At 30.6% G+C, this 6,773-nt stretch overlaps 1 long non-coding RNA gene across 5 annotated transcripts; it reads left to right on the plus strand.

Moving 5' to 3' along the window:
- The first annotated feature begins 364 nt into the window (after nt 1-364).
- Nucleotides 365-3,246, plus strand: LOC117161967 (uncharacterized). Of its 5 annotated transcripts, none has more exons than XR_013061499.1 (8): nt 365-503; nt 716-811; nt 888-1,166; nt 1,242-1,510; nt 1,594-1,690; nt 1,853-1,957; nt 2,035-2,461; nt 2,606-3,246. It is a non-coding gene; the product is annotated as an uncharacterized LOC117161967 (long non-coding RNA). The 5 variants fall into 5 exon arrangements; XR_013061500.1 differs by having other exon boundaries at nt 2,390-2,461; XR_013061497.1 differs by having other exon boundaries at nt 2,035-3,246.
- The last annotated feature ends 3,527 nt before the right edge of the window (nt 3,247-6,773 follow it).

A 6,773-nucleotide genomic window follows, 5' to 3' on the forward strand; every position in this document is an offset into this window, starting at 1 on the left:
TCTTGTGGTCTGAGGTTATGTTTAATGCCTATATTTATCAAAGATTTAATGCACATTATGGAGAAAGTGTTTTGTCATGAAGTGTGTTTGAATGGGCACAAAAGTTCAAAGAATATCGCACAAGTGTTATGAAAAAACAGCTGGACGCCCGTCCACATCCACGATGACAACATTGAACGTGCTATCTATGGAATAGACGAGTGACACTGGATAATGTGGCAAATCATTTGCAAATCAGCCACGGCTCTGCTTATGCAATAGTGCACGACAGATTTGGGTTTTAAAAAGTTTGTGCGAGATGGATGCCGAAAAAGCTGATGAAAAGGTGAAGACGACGATGCATTCGTGGTTTGCAGCTCAGCCCAAAACATTTTTTAACGAGAAAATATGAAGGTCCTTCAGCAAATGGACAAAGTGTATACAGAAATTGAGTGATTATGTCAAAAAATGATGTATGTCTTTTTTGACAATTGCTTAAAATAAATTCTACACCGACAGAGAGGGTAACTTTTTACTCACCCTCGTAAGACACTTAAATTTCCAATCTATTATGATGAATAAAAGAGTTTATACTATTAAATCTAATTGTATTTTGTTGCATGAGAGTACACGTGTATGTGATGTACATTACCTTTATATCCCCTTGAACGCTTCAATATTGCGCATATATACTATATTTTGTGCAGCTTCTATAAAATTTTGTATGTTTGTTTAGGCTGTTAATCGAGAGGCTGGAGTACAAAGAAGTGGCACAATGATGTGGGCTGATGACATTTATAATTATCAAGGAATCACCCCTACATTCGCTCAGGTATATATCGTTGACTATAATGTATTTAACATATATGATTGTTAGAATATTAATAATTAATTTTTAATTCTATCAGAATTTTAATGAAACTGTCCCTTGGGAAGGAAGAACTGATACCTTGATATCAGGGTTTGTACATCCTATATATACGACAAATTTTAGAACATTATATAACGAAGAACCAGATCGTCGTGGCCATGTGATGTGAATAAAAGGACTTGAATTTGATGATATTTTTATAATGTTAGATAACATAACTAAGTATCTTCACAGTAAGATAGGATGACATGGTTTACATGATCTTAATGTTGTTCACTTGAGTGATGATATTATAAGGAAAAGTGTAATATCACAGGTAGGATGATTCATAATTTAGAACTACTAACTCATGTATGTATTAAAAATTAAAGAAATATATTAAATTTTATAGGATATTTATGTTTAGTAACCAGTAATTCAGAGATTGGTATTCATGGTTACTATAACGAGGCTGTAGAAACGCACCCTTTCTTCTTTGCAAATGGTCCTGTATTTATGTCTAAGCCGAAACTGGAACCTCTGAATAATTTAGATTTATTCTTGTTATTTTCTAAAATACTTATCTACAGTATACCATAAGGAATGATACCGTATCACACCTAATCAAGTGCCTTAAGAAACATCAACAGGATATCACAGTAATCCCTTATCGACTGATATGTAAGTAAAAGTTATGTGTCATTGTTATACACAGTTATGTGTTAGTGTTATACACAGTTATTTATCATTTTCTATTAATTCAGTTGTAGCCACTACAATATCTATGACACCGGTAGTAATTATAAGATCAATAATGATGTTCTATAAGAGGAAATGATGATTAGGAACAAAAACTTACAGGTAAGTCAAAGTATATGTTATTTGCCATTTGAAAAGAAAGTTACTAACTTAGAATTTTTTGATAAATAACAATTGTGCAAAATATATTGGATTTCAAATTTGTCAAAAATTGAAATTTAAGAAGCATTGTAATAATATAACATTAATATTTTGATTTTTCAGGAGATATCATGCGGTGGATGGATAATATGTAAAAAATATTAAGCAGTATATGAATTTTCATATTGCGTAGAGATAACAAAATGAATTTTAAAAAATGTCGACATGGTAATAAGAAATAGCATCATGACAAAGAATATATAAACACAGTTTCATTTTTTATAAATAAAAATTTGTTGTTCCAGATTTTGAAATATAGTGAAACGTTTAATTAGTATCTTAATATCTTTAAATAATTATTATTTTAGAATCAATTGTAATTGTATCATACGTACTTTTGAATTCGTGCAAGAACATATGTAATTTTGAAGTAGTTATTATTAGGAAATTGTTAGACGCGAACAGTATGCGAAAAGTTAGTATGCAGTGTAATAATTATCGATCAAAACACAAGAATTAAATTCTTGAGGAAAAAATTTCCGGAATTTCTTATTTAGATGATTATAAAGAAATCCATAATAAAAAGGAGCTGCTTTCTAATACTTCTCTTCCTTGTAATGCCTACGTTAATAATAACGAGGTTCGACTTTTTGTTTTTAGAGGGATACTGGAAAATTTGAAAGTACAGTACCATTGGGAAGAAAATCACGATATTGAAAACGATATTTGCAAGTAAATTTCCAAAAAATCTGTTTTCAAATTTTCGCTTTCTATTTCACATTAAAAGAAAGGGCTGCCTTCTTTCTCTGCAAGACAAAACAAACATTCTGAATCTCGTATCAATGAATGATGTCAATAAGTTATTTTTCTTTTCAGATTGAACAATATTCCAGATTTATTCATAATTTCATACTACGCGAAGAATAGACTTTCATGGGTATATAAAGGAAATATTAAGTATAGGAAAACTCTTTTTCGTTGTAGGTGACATATGCTTCACGGTTGAACACAAGTATTTTTGAACACATATAAGTGAAAAAGTACTCTTATGGAGAAAAAGAATTGATACCTTCGATTGACATTAGATAATGTATATAAACTTATGAACAATCACTATCGGTTTGTATTTTAGGTGCACACGCAGATTTGTTGGAGTTCTTATAAAATGTACATCCTGTACGAACGTTTTATTCTTCCAAATTTTACGATACTATGTCTCATATAATAACTATATGGATTAAACGTAATATAAATGATCCGAAAATAGACTCGAACGACATTAATTGTCTTTCTATTTATATCAATATCGAAAATACAAGTAAAGCTGGAACAATAGTATGCAAGAATGGACTATTTATTATTTTAAACCAAATCATAGCATATTCAGAATGCACAGTATTATCATGAAATGTAAATGAATCAGTTGTAAACGAACGATTTTACTGTAAAATCGTTGCCTCCTTTTTTTCATCTGAAATATAGCAGCAATGAGTACATTCTTTTAATATATAATAAAACGAGATATCTTTATAAAGTTACATATGTCATCACTGGTAACTGTTATCTCGTATGACACCAAATATACCGTTAGTATGGAATGATATTTTTATGAAGATATACTTTAATGATAGATTTTATGAATGAAACGTTATATAAGAAAAATTATCTCTTGTTATTCTATGATGTGTAGTAGCTAATGAAGATTAATTTTACAAAGTATTGGAGCAAAAGAGAATTAAAAAATTAAAAAGATCTAAATAAGATTGTTCGTGTGGCTTAATTATCTCAATTCTGGTACACCACTTGTTACATTCTAACTAATTAGCGCTAAACAATAACTTGCAAATATTAAAGATATTAACACCTTAATATTAACACCTAAAGGTTTTCAGGAAATTTTATAATATTTGATTATTGTATATCTAGTCATTGATTGATAAAATTTCTTGTATAAGCATAGATCGAGGTTGACGTCATACGCAGATTGCATATCATTGACAGGTATCGTTTTAATTTATTTTATGGCTAGAATCATTTGAATATTATACGAATAATTATTTCCATTCGAACGATTAATAAATCACGTACCTATAAAAGATATATTATGAAAAAGACGTGACGAAACAAAAAAATATTGGAAATTCCGTTGTCATTAGATCAATTATTTTTGCAATGATTTTTATTTCCATGTAATGACATATGAAATGGGTAATTCATTAACATCTCCTCGAATCGAATATAATTCGTTACACTTCACAACGATTCAAATAATGGACGGGAAATATATAATAACTTTCCTGTCCTTGCGTTAAAATAGTACTGTACAAATCAGATGATACAGGAAATACCCAAAAAACCCAATTACATCCACATTGCATGACAGCACACTTGCAATGGATTTTTGTGATTTCAATGTCACAGACAATGACACAACTAATCAGAACACGTTCGAGGCTATAGACATTGAAATTACCGCGTGTTTAATACGTTTAAAGCATAAATCTAAATTTCACGCGATTATTTCTTTGTACATTGTGAAACTCTTAAATTATCTTAATCGAATAAATAATCCTAATGTAATAAAACATCTTGAAATAGACCTAGATATCTGAAACAGAAACTCGAAGGATAAGAAATCCTAAAATAACAAACTCCTAAATAATAAACAAGTGATAAAACCTGTTATAAATAATAAAGCTTACCTGGAATAATCAAATCCTAACTAATCGAAAATAAAATAAGGCAAGCAATTCTTAATGTTTCAAGTAATTTTTCCGAAAACACAGAAAGATAGAGAAATTAAAAAGACGCAGCACAAATTGCAGCACAATGAAAGTTTCAGAGCGATGAATACGATCGTATTAAACTAAATAATTTTCAAAAGTGAAATTACACTGAAACGTATATCGATGATATTTGTCATTTCTACGATCTGTTTCGCTTGATCGTGCTTCTTTTCTGATGTAAATTCAATTTATAATACGAACTAAGTTTCCTTTATTATTATTAGTCCTGCGTCTTTTTAATTCGTCACTTCTTTTATTTCAGAACAATGACGGGCTCCAAGATGCTGTTCGGATGTTTGGCGTTAATTGCTTTTCTGCATCCATTAGTTCACGTTTGTACTTCGAGTAGTACAGCTCAAGGTTTGTACTTCGAGTTGTCTTTTTCCATGCACTTCAAATTCCAATACGATCTGGTCACGTGGCCTTCGTACAATTTCGAAATTTTACCTGTTTGGTAATCGTCAATGAAAAAAGAAGTTATGCGTGACCTCAACACATTGAAACAATTTTTATGATTTTTTATTTGCCGGTTGGTCAGCAAGTTAATGGAAACATTTCACTTAACTATTCGCGTTAATTTCTTCGGTTTAACTTTTGGGAAATGCTTCGTTAGCTTCGGGAATATTCCAACGATTCGTTTTACGTACAAAATAAGCATGATAAATATTACATCGCGATAATGTAATATCGGAATATATTAAAGGTGTAATTTTGTCCGATTAATTATAATTTATTAATAATGGATTGAAAATACAGATATTAGTTAGACAGAGAAACGATGTTTGATTAACAGGAAAACTAAATGCAACGCTCGTATTTACAACAAATAACTTGACAACTATTTGGTAACTCTCTCTCTCTCTCTCTCTCTCACACTAGCAACTCTAACACTCGACAACACTCGCAACTCAATTCTAACGACTCTATGCTTCGACGTCTCGATCAACTCTGATTCTCGCAACACGCACACTTTTCGATTCGCCTTGGATAGCGAAACCGTCCTTCTTCTAACGCGTTTTTAAAACGCGATGGCGCTATCACTTTCTAAAAGCGTCGTCTTTACATTTCCGATGGCCACGGGCACATCCGACTGCCAGATATACAATGTATTATAAGAGTATCATTACCATACTTTTCATGAAAAGAGCAATTTTTCTTGATAACTATACTCTGTAACATAGATTGGAGTCGCTGATTTGATCCCTCTGATATCGTTGTCTTATGAGAGTCTCGCCTGGTCTTGATTGGTTCTGTTGACTCTTATCGTTGTGAAAAATCGATTCGTTGTGTACCTTTTTTGTATAGAGAATTATTTTGTGGTAGAGTATAATGTTGTAATATTTGTGGTCTTTACTTTACTAATTTTGTCACTGAGCCGCTCTTTGGTTCGTTGAGCGATTCATATTCCGCATATATTCCGTACTTGCTTCGCTTGGTACTTTTATAATTTTCGCAGTTACAATAAAAAATTTAATTCTTAACAGATTAAAGATTTAACCTCTTGCTTTATAGTGTACAATAATTTTTTTTTTTTCGTATAGGTTATGTGATCCATAGTTTGAGTAAGTAGTACATACATATATATATATATATATATATATATATATATATATATATATATATATATATTTACGTGACAAGCTTTCATTTCAATCTATATTTAAGATTAATATTTTATCAGTTTCTGTTCGTAACAACATCGAAGTAGTCAATAAGTTTGAAGAGTATAATTAAGGAAGTTATGAAGCAAGAGGTTAAGAACAAATTCTGAAAGAGGTTATGTACAACTCAGTAGTACTGCTTTACATTACTTTGCGAATTACTTTTCAAGCATAAAAATAGTTTAACAGCCACTTATAGTTACTTCCTTACCATTACATTCATTAAATTCGTTTGATTTTGTAAACAAAATAACCACGCTGACCAGTCTCTCATTTAAAATAGAATTATTTTGTCATATATCCAACAGTTTACTTTCTCTTCGTAAATATTATTAATAATTTTATCAATTTCGTATACTTCCATCCTTCGTATAAGTGACAATGAATCAGAAGAGTTTCATAGCAATATTGAACAACATACAATCAACTACAACACCATTAGATACATCCACCATACAGTCAACTACAACACCATTAGATAACAGCAATACAATAGATTATAATTTTCTACGTGTCATTGATTCATCGTCATCATTTTCCATTTTTTTAGCATATGTAAAAACGTATCTGACGTAATCTTACCTCGCTCTTTGAGTA

This window comes from Bombus vancouverensis, unplaced genomic scaffold, assembly GCF_051014615.1.
Source record: "Bombus vancouverensis nearcticus unplaced genomic scaffold, iyBomVanc1_principal scaffold0060, whole genome shotgun sequence".
Taxonomy (NCBI): domain Eukaryota; kingdom Metazoa; phylum Arthropoda; class Insecta; order Hymenoptera; family Apidae; genus Bombus; species Bombus vancouverensis.